Source organism: Arachis hypogaea, chromosome 7 (genome assembly GCF_003086295.3).
Source record: "Arachis hypogaea cultivar Tifrunner chromosome 7, arahy.Tifrunner.gnm2.J5K5, whole genome shotgun sequence".
In the NCBI taxonomy this organism is placed as follows: Eukaryota; Viridiplantae; Streptophyta; class Magnoliopsida; order Fabales; family Fabaceae; genus Arachis; species Arachis hypogaea.
In genome coordinates this window covers 11,516,465-11,531,965 of record NC_092042.1, presented here as the reverse complement: position 1 = coordinate 11,531,965, position 15,501 = coordinate 11,516,465, and the positions used below count along the sequence as shown (strand labels likewise).

At 28.6% G+C, this 15,501-nt stretch overlaps 1 long non-coding RNA gene across 1 annotated transcript; it reads left to right on the top strand.

Annotated features, from left to right (window-relative positions):
- The first annotated feature begins 13,251 nt into the window (after positions 1-13,251).
- Positions 13,252-14,045, top strand: LOC112701133 (uncharacterized). Its single transcript, XR_011863432.1, has 3 exons — positions 13,252-13,387; positions 13,478-13,530; positions 13,829-14,045. It is a non-coding gene; the product is annotated as an uncharacterized lncRNA (long non-coding RNA).
- The last annotated feature ends 1,456 nt before the right edge of the window (positions 14,046-15,501 follow it).

Genomic DNA, 15,501 nt, shown 5'->3' with positions numbered 1-15,501 from the left:
TACATATGTGAATTGGAAAGAAAACACCTCGAAACAGCTCGGGCCAAACGGGTTGAAAAAGTTGTGTTTAGAACAAGTCGCAAAAGTAACTTAACTAAATATGCCCCTTGAGGCATAAATACGATCTAACAACTCGATCCACACGGATAACAAATGGATCGTACAAAATCTCAAGCCCACAATCTCATCTCTACAAGTTCTAAAAATAAACGACCTTGTCGTATAAAATGGAACACTTTCACAAAAACAAGTTGTTCCAAGAAAACTTGTTCTAGCATTCACAACAACATAAGGATAACTTGGATTAAACGAGTTATGCCAGTCAACCATATTTTCAACGAAATTGTGTTAAAGTACAAGTCGTGTCTATCTAAAAGCAAAGCTTTAAAAGTGATTTGTATCAAAATGAATCACTCCAACCAAACGACTCGTATAGAAACGAGTTAAAAAGGAAGGATTGTAAACGTTTTTGAACAAAATCGAAACGTAAAAACTTCCTCCAAAACAATTTGGATAAAACAAGTTGTATCATACACAAGGACGACAACCTTGTAAAAACTAGAAAGGGGAGGGAATAAGCATATAATCCCTTCACCTAAGGCGCCAATTTATGCTCGACAAAGCGCAAAAATCACGAGCTGGCCGTTCCAATGGTCGCTCGGATAAAGCGACGAGGTATAAATTGGTGTCCAATGGTTATAATACGGCTTGATGATTTAAAACAACTCAAGCCCATGAGTTGAACAAAATCGAGTAAAAAATAACCATATGATCTAAGTAATTTGTATTAAAATAAATTGCGCAAAACAACTTGATATATAACGAGTTGTGCTTCAAAAAAGTGACTTGTATAAAAAACAAGTCATCTAGAAAACTCAGAATGAATGAGTTCAACAAAAAAAGGCTTCATTCGAAAATCCTTTCTGCTTGATTGCTCGAGTCCGACTTCATAAAGCTCGACCTCGAGCAGGGGCATAATGGATAAAGCAACGAAGTCCGATGGTTATAAAGATGATCTGATAGTCTAAAAGGACTCAAAATAAACAATTTGTACTTGAAACAAGTTGTGAAGTCCTAAAAAACAGCTCGAATTTAAATGAGTTGTATGAAATTAGATCAAGAAATAGCCACGTTTTAATTAAACGATTTGAAATGAAATAAATCGTAAGACCTTAAAACTACTCGCATCGAACGAGCTAGATGAGGTTATACTCAGAAATAATTACGAGTTTTGAAATAAATGATTTGTATTAAAACAAGTCATGTATCCTCAAAACAACTCGAATTGAATGAGTTGTACGAAACTAGGATAAGAAATGTTTTCTGGTTAAGCACGATGTGCTAAAACCAGTCATACAAAGCCTACAAGCCTTAAATAACTCAGAAAGAACGAGTTGTACCAATCAGTCTTAGAAAAAAGACTTGGCCAAAAACAAGTCGTTTAAAGAGGGAAAAGTATTTATAGCACGCCAGGGGCATAAGGGTAAATTGACGCGATCATTAAAGAAACGCGCTGTTACCAATGTAACTGCTCCCACGTGTAAATGCGAAAACCCCAATGGACGCGACGTTTGATTAGACTTGGCGATTAAGAAATTTAAAATCACGTCGGCTACAGACCCAAGTTCAATACTCGAATCCAACTCATAAGCAAAAGAGATTGGACTCGAGTAGGGGCACTGTTCATACACTGGCCCAACGCTATGGCCCAGGTCCAGATACGCCAAAAGGCCCAATCCAAAGATTGGCCTTTGTTATTCACCGACCTCTTTAAAAGAGGTCGGACTCAACACAGACTTCTCTCCAAAGAAGTTGGGCTCAAGAGATAGCTGGCAGATAACACTTATTCAAATAAGTAACTGCCCCTGAAATCTCTCAACCCACTTCTAGAAGGCATATCTCAACAATCCCTAGATAAAGGGACGGTTATCCACCTAAAAAGGTGGCACTACTCCAACGGTGGTTATTGGATCACCACTATAAATACCCTGACACTCCTCAGGTATAACCAAGTTCCAATACATTCTAAACCTGCTTAACCCCATGCTGACTTAGGCATCGGAGTGTCCTTGCAGGTACCACCCCCCATCTCTTGGAACACACAACTCGGAGGCGGCTCCCAGACGTAAACCAAGTCGGAGACCACACTCCTTCAGCGCTTGGGCCTCAAACAAGTCCAACCACCGTCCGGTTCTAGGTAAGCCCCGGAACAATTAGTTTATTAGTCCGCTTAAATAAATGGGATTTAAATTTCGCCTCATGCATGCAATAATCTATTAGTTAGCAACAAATTCTTAAATAGAATTCGATTCGTGATAAATTAGTCCTGCTGGACTGGAACTTGGGAGATACTGTGAGAAAAAAAATAATAGTTATAGATTTGTGTTATAGGATTTGTTTAAAATAATATTTTAAAAACATTATTTTAAGAAAAATAATATTAATAGAATATTTTATAAAATATATTTTTTTAAGGATTGTTATAATTTATTTTTTTTTATGAAGTCATATTTACTGGTTATTAATAGACCCTACTATACGGGAGTAGATCTTTTTTAATGGAAAAAAAATTGAATAGTGTCCAGTGTGTGGTCTTATCATTCATTGTTCTCTCTTTTTTATTAATTTCTGATTCCACTTATAAAATTAAATATGAAAAATTACACTTTATTTTCTCCAGTGAAAAAAAATGAAAAAGATCCATTTCCTTCACTATTTTATTTATTAAATTTGTATAATGTTAACAAATAGTAAATATTATCTTAAAAAGTCTTAAAATCAGGTTTTGAAAATAAAAATATATATTTATATACCTATTTTATAAAAAAATTGTAAACCAAATTTTTCCTTAATGCCTGTCATATAGATAGAAGATTTAATCATTTAAGATTTATTACAAAACCGGAATTTGTTTTGTGATGAATGAGATATTTTGTGAGACAGTATCGCGATTCCATGTAACGTTATTGTTCTCAATTTCTCATGCTTTTGAGTCCTTTAAAATAGTGCAATTGCAGTTTTGAACAAACTCTCAGTTTTCAAAAACTCTTATTCCACCAAGCTTTTTTTTTTTTTAAAAAATAAGACGTTATTTTATTATGACTGTAGAACTAAAATTACATCATAAGCCTATGTCTTTTAGTACTTAAAAGACTAATGATTTATTTATTCACTTAATCCACACAAATTGTTTAAATTCAGACACGTTACATTTGCTGAAACTTTTGGCAAAACAAAGGGTCTTTAGTCTTTACCCTACCGACCCAAAACAAAATCCACTTTGGATTATAATTACCCAAAAAACAGGGGCAGCAATATCTTCATGCTCCTTTTTATTATGATAGACTATTGTTTTTTTCTCGAGGATTTTAAACATTAGAAAAAATATTCATCATATTTAATTTATTTCAATTATTTTTTATTATTTTAAATAAATTTTAATTCTACACGAATTGATACTGAGAACTGAGAAGCATGTGCCCATCACTCCAGCAATGGCACCGAAGGTCCTCGGGAAAAGAGCTCAACAGCCTTAGATTTTTGTGAAGTAGATTCCAATTCCGGTGAAGAGAAGAGCCTTAGTCACAAATAAAGAAGATATTTTTCATGTAACTAAACTCAACTAATTTATGATATATATGTTTTTTTATTTTTTTATTTATTTATTTTTTTCTTCTCCTCTTCTTTTTCTTTATCATTATCATTATCATCGTCATCATCGATATCGTTTTCTTCTTCTTATATGTTTTTTTGTTCTTATTTATCTTTGTTTATTTATTTGTTTATATATTTTTTAAAATTTTATGAAAAAAAATACAAATATGATGATGATGAATAATACTGAAAATTTTTTGTATAAAGCATAAAAATAAAACAAAAATAACAACGAAATTTATTATATAAAATACAAAAATTTTATCACCATAAACAAAATTTGAATTGATCTTCATACTATATTGTAAGATTATTTATTGTTTAAGATTTAGGAGTATATAGTCCAATTTTAAAATAAATTTATTTAGATAAAATTTTCTATTTTTAAAATAAAACGTAAAAAGGTACCAAAAAAATAGTATCAATAACAAAATATGAAAAATAAGTAGAACATGTTAGGAGAAAGAAAAAGAAGATAAAATATGAAAAAAAAAAGTAGTAGAAGAAGATATGTTAGGAGAAATTTTGAATAGTTGAAAAATTTCGATGCTATTTAAGTTAATTCGATTTACTATACTGTACAACACATATATAATAAATCGAATCAGCTTAATTCGATTTACTACTAATGCTAATTATTGAAATTTCTTATTTTTAAGCTAATTGTATTAATTTTAAAACATAAATGTTAATAAAAATATCTTTTATTTGAATTCAAAAAAAATATCAAAAAAAATCAAAATAAATAATAATAAAAATCTAAATTTTATATTTTAGTTCGAATTCCAAAAAATTTACATTCTTACAAACTTATAAATTTAAAACGGAATAATAAACAATTTCTAAAAATTCGTTAAAAATCATTCTTTAACTCTTTATGCATTATTTGTGACTTATTTTATTAATTTGAACTATTTATTTAAAAATTATTTTATTAGATATAATTAAATTGATTTTATGATTATTGAAGTTTAAATTGATTAAAATTATTATATATAATTTTATTAAATGTGATCTTTTGCATAATTGAAACTAGAGTTTTAGTAATTTATAAATGGTAAAAATTATATCATTTAAATTAAATGATTGATATTTTGCTAAACATCATATTTTGAATTATTAATTATGAATAATTTATAATTTATTTTATTAGATTTTTTATATTTTTAGAAATTATTTTGTTAAAGGTATTTAAATTCATTTTTATGATACATTGAGTTTACATTAATTAAAATTATTATATAATTTTACTGTAATAAGATATTTTATATAATTAAAATTATAATTTTAGTAATCTATTAATAATAAATATTTTATAATTTAATTTTGGTAATTAATATTTCAAATTCAAAATCTGTCGGTATGAATAAATATCGGTAATCTTTGATGAATTTGGCAATACTAATATTTCATCGTATATCCTTTATCATTATGTTACTAATGTCATTTATATTAGTAACTCATATATATTTAACCATATACATATTATTACTTATATTTTAATATATCTATCTTTTATAATTATCCATTTAAAATATTTTTAACTTGAATCACTGACTCAACAGAATTATAACTTGACACGTGGCTTAAGTTTGACATCCAATCTCTTACGTGTCACTTAATCACTCGTTATCATCATCATCTATTACAAATCATCATCATCATTGAAACAATTAGAAAAAAATAGAAAGAAAGAAGTGGAGAGAGAACAGAAAAACTGTGAAACCTCTAAGCTTCCAAGTTTAATTTCTTAAGATTTATAATTCCAATAAAAAATATAATTTGATTAATGTGTTTGTATATTCCACTTCTTTATGTTAACGTCATTTTTGTTTGGGAGAAATTAACGGTGACGCTACTAATCTTCTAGATTTGGTTTGGTCAAGTAAGAGCCCTAGAGGTGGAATAATTGATTTTGGCGTTTTCTTCTTCGATTTTTTGTTTAGAAAGCTTTCTTGATGTTTCAATTTGATGGCTGTCATACAAAAGTAGGGTTAGATAAACTAATTACGAATTAATTGTGCTCTTGATATATGATTGTTGATTGGATGTTTGTGGCTTAAAATGAATGATTTTGTGTTTGAATTTTGATAAAATATTGTTGATTTAGTGTTTTATGTTTCGGTTTTGATGAGGCTGCCAAACCAGCCTGTTTGTTAGGCCTAATTTGAGGGATGTTGTTAAACTTGAATATTGAGAAAATTGATGAGGTTTGATAGCCGCGAAATTAAATTAAAAGCCGTGAAAAATCGGTAACTGAAAAGTTCGAAAATAAATTTAAAATTAAGTATATATTTTGAAAGATTACAAAAGAAGATTTCGGCTTTAAAAAGAGATGTTATTACCAATACAAAATTTATTTTGAGTATAGAAATATAATTTGATAAAAGATCGGAGTTAAAAATAATAATAATCATATAAATTTTGGGATATTTTGAGTAGAAGATAAAAATTTTGGAATAAACCAGATATTTTATAAAAGATTAGGATTATTTTTAGAAATATGAAGTTAAATTAGTAATTTTATAAAACGTTGTATTAAAAAAATATTTAAAAGCTTGAGATTTAAAACAGAATTTCTAAAAATTAAGAACAAAGTGCTACAAACTAGTTTTTTATATTAAAATAAAAATATTAATATTACTACTCTTTTTTTATTATTATTATTATTATTATTATACTCATACTAATTTTATTATTATTCATTTTAGTAAAGATATGATTTTATTAAATAAGAAAAGAGGTAAAATAGTTATAATCGCTAAAAGTTTTAGAAAGATAAAGTTAAGTTAAAAATTTTATGATTTTCCTGTCATAAGAGATTTAGAAAAATGCGAGAGAAGAGTGTGAAAATAATTTGAGATATTGAAAGAAAGAAAGTAAGTAAAAGAATGAAGAAAGAAAAGCATGTATTAAATAAAGGGATCTCTACCACAAGAGAGCATAGAGCAAAGACTAAAAAAAATCTAATGAATCTCTGTCATAGGAGATCAGAGTAGAGCACAGAAAAAAAAAAGAATGTATTAACTAAAGAGATATCTGCCACAGGAGAACAGAGGGTAAAGATAAAAAGAGTAATTGATGGTGAATAATGAAAAAGATTATGTGAGAATCTACTGCAAAAGAGCAATCAGATAGATGGTAGTGCAACCACTAAGATTTGCTTTCTCGAAAACCTTCAGCCTAGGGCCGGAGCCTATGACGATAGGGGGTGTTCATAGAGATTTTGTTACTGGAACCGCAGCCTGTAACGACAGGGGTGTTCACAGAGGTATGTCAGACATACGTTGGCGAGGAAAAACTACCCTGTATTGACAGAAGATATGCCAACTGGAAAGCCGTATTCGGATATGATTATCGAATATTGTCAAGAGCGGGTGTGTAACCTATAAATGAGCTCACCTGCACTAGAAATAGACATGCATTATACTTGTTTGCGCATATCTCTGTATGTGTATCTCTGTGAATGTGTGTGTGCTTTCTGATTATTTGCTTCGTTGTACTTTTGTATATTTAAGTTCATATATACTATGTTGTTTGTCTGCTGTTAAAACAAGAATAAAATGAACATAACTATCCATCCCAGTCCAGCTAAGGACTCTCCAGTTCTTACCCTCTATTTTCACCCTTTTTAGCTACAAGTATAACGCTTATTATGAAACTGCGAAAATATGGAAGAATTTATTTGCAAGTTGAATTGTTGTTAAAATTTATTTTCCCATCATCTTGTTAATTGAAATTTTATTCGAAGAGTAGATTTTGTAATTAGTTTTGTATGTAATACTATAATGTATTATTAACATTAAGTATGTGAATATGTGTTAATTATTTCGACAAATTAACGTGTAAAGACTCAATAAGAGAATTTTTATTAAGTATGTACAAATAATTATGCATTATTTTTTATTATTCTAGATTTTTATTTTATATTTAGAATTTTTTAGAATCAGAAATAATAGATTTTTTGGGTCGTTACATACATTATTTCTGACTCTAAAAAATTCCAAATATAAAATAAAAATTCAGAATAATAAAAAATAATGCATAATTATTTGTATAATATTAATATTATATAAAATATTAAAATATAACAAGAACTATAATTAAAAATATTTTAATTATAATTCAAATTATATATTATATAAATATAATTAGCCATTTTAGGTACCATTTGGGTGCCAATCATCAATCTCAACATCATATAAAAAAACAAATTCCCACCACTGGTGGCATTATTATTTGTTCTTCCATAAGAGGATCACAGTACACAAGTATTTTCTATTGATAAAGATGATATTTAAAATGAAACGCACCTTAAATCCATTGTTAAGTGTCAAGTGTCAATAACTGTTAGTTTTCAAAATCTTATAGGCTCGCAATGCTTTTCACGACTTGAGAAGATTGTAAGCCACAAAACCTTATGTTTTTCTACATTTATTGAATAAAGATGTGATAACCAATATTGTACTCTAAGATTCTATCATTAAGTTAGCATTTTGGTTTTGATAGAAATTTTAATCTTCCTAGGTGGGCCCAACTTAGTTGCTTTGATTGTAGTTTTAACCAACTTACATGAACATAAAACTGTTATATTTGTTATCAAAATTAGCTTTTATAGATATTTTTTATTTTTTTATAAACACTTTCATGCATGTCAATACAATAATAGAATTATATCATTTCTTTAAAAAATAAAAAATCTCTAGCCTCAACCTTTTTGTTAGTGGTAACTGGTAAGTACTGTTCTTTCATCTCTTCCCATATATTCACATATGTAGAAGACTTCGTCGATACGGATAGATAGAGAGAAGGATCAAAAATTCGCTGACCTTACACATTGTTTAGATGGAAGGATTTGGAAGAGAAAGAAAATGAGAAGAAAAAAAATAAATAAAAAAGCAAGTTTTTTATTATTTGAATGAGAAAAGAAAATAGAAAAAAAATAATGTGAGATTTATTAAATTATTTTCTCTCCACAAATGAAAAGAAAATAAAGAAAAATTGGGACAATATGAATAAAATTACATATTTATCTTTTATTATTAATAAATTATAATTTACATATAACATATATAAAGGTATTAATGTAATTTTATATTATTATAATTTTCTTTCTTTTCATTTTTCTTTTCATCCAAACAAAAAAAATTTTCTCTCTATTTTCTTTCTATCTATTTTCTTCTAATCCAAACAACATACAAATAACTCTACTTTTCCTTTTATTTTCTTTCCACTCATTTTCTTTTCTCTCATTTTCTTTCTTTCTATTTTCTTTTTTATATCCAAACAAAGCCTTAGTGATAATGAGAGCAGACTTTTAGAGCGATAAGAGATGATATTAGCAAAGACACTCCGACATTATTCAAATTAAAATGAATCTAAAAGATATTGATAAAGATTAAAATTGTGTAATGTATTTGAAAAATTTTTTGATTTTTCTTATACAATTTTTGTTGTTATTTTATTTTATCTTATTAGTTAAAATAAAAATATTTAAATTTAAATATTAGTTAAAATTTTGTGATTTTTTGACTAATTTAAACTGTAGTAAAAACCTGAACCCGAAAGACCAAGTCGTTATTCAGCCGTTATTCGGCCGTTTAGAAGACTCAGAAATTAAGTCTGGAACAATATACATCTCTAAAATTACCCATTAAGCAAGACATGGATTTTGTCCAAAACAAAACCAAATTCAAAGATCAATTAAATACTATATACATTACGTAAGTTGTAATAATTCATCCCAAACAATGGTTTAAAATTAAGATAACGAGTGTGAATAAAAAATCATATGAAAAATAAGATAATGCTACAGTAAAAAATAAAATTAGGTGAAGAGAAAATATTATTATATTTTTTATAATAAAAAAATAAAAGAAATTAGAGATATCATATATAGGATTTTTTATTTTAATAAATTAAATAAATATAATAATTATCGAAATAAATAATTTAAAAAATTATTACTGAAATTTGTTCTTCTGTCTTATCTCATTTACATTTTAAACGAGATAATTTTACACGTATCTCATTTACAGTGTAAACGAGATAAAACAGGTGGACGCGACACGTATATATAGTGTAAACAAGATACGTGTATTTATAAAAAAATACCCTTTCCGGCCTCCCTGATCTTTACTTTTATGGGATTGATTAGCCCCTGTACCAAAAGAAATCAATGTTTTTTTTGGCACAAAGGCTAATCAAGCCCATAAAAGTAAATATTAGGGGGCCGAAAAGGATATTTTTTGTTTGTTAAGGGCCTTGTTGTCCCTTCGAGATAATTGTCAGGGTATTCACTCTATAAAAAAATATATTCAGAAAACATATTCACAAAGACACTTCCACAAAGACACTTAGCTTCCATTAAACACAAATAGAATTGCATGCAACAATAAATCTATGCTCAAATAAAAATTAGGACAAAACTGTTACTCAAATTAAAATTAGGAAACATTGCAAACCCTAAATAAAAATTACCAAGAAAAAGTAGTGATTTGCAGCGGACTCACAGGGTACGGCGACGGATTCACGCGACGGCGACAGACTCACGGGGACGAATGACGGAGGACAGAAGACGTCAGCTAAGTTCTGCGCTCGAATGGAGGATGACGGCGGCGAAGCTCTGCTCAGCTGCTCTCAAACGGAGGGTACTGCGACGGACTCACAGCGACGGCGCTAGACTCACGGTGACAAAGGACGGAAGACAAAATCTAAGTTCTGCGTTCGGACAGAAGACATTGGCGGCAAAGCGCTACTTAGCTACTCCTGGACGGAAGACGGAAGCAAGAACGACAATAGCCGACGAGTAGGTGTTGGAGAAGAAGAAGACAAGAAGTTCGATGCTCTATTGCTTTCAACCTCAGCCTCTCACTGTTTTCTGAAATCTGGAAAAAAGAAGAATTTTAGGATTTTAATGTTACATCTGAGAGTGACTGAGTGAGGTTGAGGCACACCCTCACTCCACACAAAAGTTGTTTATATATTTTTTTATTTAATAATATTTATAAATTTTTATATATTTATATTATATGTTTTATTTTGTATTATAATATATAATATATACTCCGAGACGATTCTCCCTAACCCGTCCTCGTCCCGTTTCGTTAGTGAATCCGTCCTGATAAAAATTTGTCCCTGTATTTAGAATGGGTATCCGCAGGTTCAAGTACTCTTATCATTTTTAAACATATTATAAAAAAAAAATTATTAGACACATTCATAAAAATATTTTAATCAAACACCGTCACAAACAAAAATTAACAAAAATTGGTAAAATTTTTGTTAGTTACTTAACAAGATTGTTACAATATTCATTCTTCATCCACTTCACTCTTCACAAAACATATTCGCCTGACAAATATGCATTACCTTATATTAAGGATTCCATTCTATGCCACATCATTAAGCCAAAGTTCTCCACTAACTAACGACCTAACCTAATCATCTATCGCATGATTATTACTTATTATTTCCTAATAATACGTAGTTCTCTAAAAATCTTTGTCATCAAAGAGTTGAGAATGAAAGATGTTAAGAAATATTCCCGATACATTGCATTACATTATTATTATTATTAACTGCAGAACTAATACCGTAAGTAAGAAAGACTAATATTGACGGAATTGAGAACATATCACGGTTTTAAGAACCAGACTGAATCTTAGTCACTAAACTAATTCAGTTAAAATAAAAAATCAGTTAATAACAAATTAGTTAAAAAATAAAAAATTTGATCAAAAAATAATTAATCGAATGAACCGTTCAATATTTTATGATTTTATCGATAAATTGCTTTTATAATAATAAAAATACAAAAAAATCATTTTTTAATATATATATATATATATATATTATACATGAATATATTATTTTATTATATTTATTTTAATTTGGGTTAAATTTGAGTTGAATCTTTAAATTTTTAAGCTTTTGATTTTATTGGTTTAATATCCTTAATTATAATAACCGATTTTGTTTTCGGAATCTTAGACATAGCACACTCCTTAGCTTCGGAATGAAGAGAAACAAAGCTTAAAATTAAAACAACTAAATCAGCGTCATGCTGGCATAGCCATCTTTTGTCTTCAACAAGAAACGTCAACGCTTTCTTTAAAAGTTTAGAAATTAGAATAATAGCAATAATAATAGGATAAAAATTCACGTATAACCAGGGTGGAGCTAGGATACAATTTAGGAAAGGACCAAAGTTTAATTTTTTAGTATAAAAAAATTAAAATTAAAATTTTAAGAAGGAATTAAACCAAAATTTATACATAACTTATAAAAAAAATTAAAATTTAGGTGAGATCGATCATTGCCCATTTTATATATATTTGACTTCGTCTTTGCGTATAATTATCTCTTTACATAAAGTTAATAATTAAAAATTATTAGATGATAATTTAGTTAAATTTATTAAATTATTTAATAATTTTTAATTTTCAAATTTAAATATATACAACGGCATACAAATTTTTTACCTAATAATAATAATCCATGGTTATTAAGAACTGAAGGTTGATGCAGCATCCTAATTGTTAAGGTGCCTCTAGCATTATAGATAGTCTACTGAATTGGCTTTTTAAGTTCACAATGCCCAAGTATATGGTCGTCCAAGTATCCATAATAATACCTTAAACGATTAGTATCACCCCTTAATTTATTTGTATTTGTATGGTTGAATTTATGTATGTCCACTAAATTATAATATGAAATGTCAAGGCATATACCGTGGCGATGTTAGATTATTTCTATCTAGATTTTTATTCTTGATATTTGATACACTAATTAAATGTTTACCGCAAATCTAGGCGTAAAAACTAAAGGCATAAATAATTATAAACCTACTACATATACAAATATTTTTAACTTATAAATCATATAAATTAGGCCAAACTCAATAAAAAAGACACTCACTTATATTAGTGTATTAGCACGCGCTACTTACCATTATAAAAAACGCTTCTTCTTCTTTCTTAATCAAAACCACAACCGTCATTTTTTTTCGCGTTCTTCCTCTTCCTTCTATTCCTTCTTTTTTTCCTTTTTCTTTGCCAGTACTAAAAAATTAATTATTACAGGTAGATATTTTTAACAGATTTTATCCCTCAAATATACAGATAGAATTTGTGAGGGATTTTTTGTCGGAAACAAAAAAATGAATTAGCATAAATTACAGACGGAAAAAAAAATCTGTCGATAATTCTATCGAAAAAATTAATTTTTTTCATAGAAAATGATTACTGACGAAAAATCCGTCTGTAATTAAATGGACAAAAATGCTGCATTTTATTAAATTATTACTGACAAAAAATCTGTCTGTAATTTGCTGTTATTAGAAGACTATTCAATGAAATTATCAACAAGATTTTGAGATTATGAAAGTAATCATAATAATCAATGTGTCTTTGCTTATTCGTCTTTAATTTTATGCTGCCAAAGTCTACAAGATATTGTTTAGAGCAAAGTCAAATGCTACATTTAGAATTCTAAACATGGGACTGTTGTTAAATGTTAACAAATCCAAGTTGCTTGTAATTTTACTTAAAAATGCTACTGTTGGTCGAATGTACAGTCAAGCTCGGTATCAGGGGCTTCAGTATGGACCGGGTGCTGCAACTGCACTTCATTCAGCTGTCTGCCATGTTTCGGGGCGCTACACGAATGGAAACATTTACCTTATCAACTTAAATGCAATTGTTTCATTAAGTGGTTGGTTTCCTTGCTCAAGGTTTGGTTTCTATGCCACTTATAATTTCCTTTTCTTTATGCTGATATGAACTGTTCTAAAGTTTGTTTTTCCCCTCTTTAACTGACACAGTGGAAACATGAGGCGTGCAGCGTCGCTGCCTTTGTTTCTCTGCCATGGCAGAGGTATTCATACCTGCTATTGTTACTTTTTCCCTTTCTTCTAATTTAGGATATAGAAGAGTTTATTATTTTGTTCATCTAAATTGATGTATATGAAAGTTGAGATACTAGTTTGGTTGAACTTCTTTTGGGCTGAATTTGACTGAATTTTTAAATCAACCATTTTAACATTTTCATTTTGGTTGAACATCTAAAACAAGTGTTCATTACTTGATTACGTATTCATCAAGTTTTGTCTAAAAAAGGGTTGATTTTCATACCTGATGATATCACTAAAACTATATCGAATTCCTTTTCGCAGGGGATGATGTGGTTGCATATGAACTCGGAGAGAAATTCACAGGGGCCTTAAGTGCAGCTGGATTCCGGAATCTTATATTTAAGAGCTATAATCGGAGAGAATTATAGTTGATGATCAATACTTATGTTTTGAATTATATTGACTTGATTGTTTATAGTACTTTTCATTTAGTTTGATAATACGATGAATTTGTTTATTTTTTGAAATATTATCAATATTCGGATACAAATTAGATAAAAATTTGTATTAAATTTATATTTATTTTGTATGAAAATAAGTTTATTTTGCAATGGAAGAATCTAAAAAAAAAATCTATTTTACCTTACTGACGAATTTATAGACAGATTTTCTGTCTGTATTCAGAGTTTGGGATGATTTTCTAAAGGTTCCAATTATAAACAGAAAATCTGTCAGAAAATCTATCTGTAATTACTGAGAAAAATTTGTCAGAAAATCTGTCTCTAATTATCGTCGGAAAATCTGTCTCTAATTACCGACAGAAAATCCGTCGAAAAGTTCGACGTTCCAGGGAAATAGAGGTGAGAATTTACCGAGGGAAAATCTGTCGGTAACTGGTAAGAATCTGTCGGTAAATAATTTTCGATGAGGCTTTTACAGAGGGATAAAATTCGTTGGTAATTTCGTCAGTAACCAAAAATCCGTCTGTAATAAATACTAAATTTATCTGTAAATCTGTCTGTATTAAGCAATTTTCTAGTTGTGTGCGTTTCTCCTCCTTTTTCTTCGCGTGTTTCATCTTCATCGTCATTCTTTTATTACTATTGTTGCTGCTTTTTTTCCTCCTTCTCTTTCTATTGATTTTGCAACATTATGTATTTTTTTCTTCTTTGTTTAATTTTTTCCTCCTAAGAAGAATTACGAGAATATGAAATAAGAAGATGAAGAAGAAGAAGCAGCAGAAGATGAGGAGGAGGAAGAGGAAGGGTTTTGAATTATGCAGAACTTATCAGCACACATACACCGAAAATTCTTAAATAATACACCTAAATATCTTTGTATTACACCTAAATTTGATGTAAATACATAAAAATATTTTCTCTAATGCTGCATTTTTTGTTCTTTTTTTTATTATTTCTTTCTTTCTTTTAGTTGAACGAATGTAAGTTCATCCTATTCCAAGTAATTTTGTACCATTATGTGTTTCTTCTTCTTCTTTATTTATTTTTTTATTCTTGTTAAAAGAATAAAATAAGAAAAAACTTAAGAAGATAAAACACGAAAAAAATGAATAAGGAAAAAAAAGATAATAATGATGATGAAAAAGAAGAAGAAGAAGCAGCAGAAGATGAGGAGGAGGGAGAAGAAGAGTTTTGAATTATACAGAACTTATTAGCACGCATACACCGAAAATTCTTAAACGATACACTCAAATATCTTCGTGTTATACCCAAATACAGAAAAATATTTTTTTTAATGTAGAACTTTTACATTACATTCAATTCAAACCATCAACGGTGAATAATAATTTTCACAAACAAAAATATCATTATTCACCTAAGGAATCATAAACTATTAACGAAAACATTAACTAGAATCGAACCACATCTCAACCACTTGATTTTGGATTCAAAATAATCAATTTTGTTTTGATTCAATTGATAATCTGAACCTGAATTATTCATTATTTTCAACAACAAGATAACTGATGATGG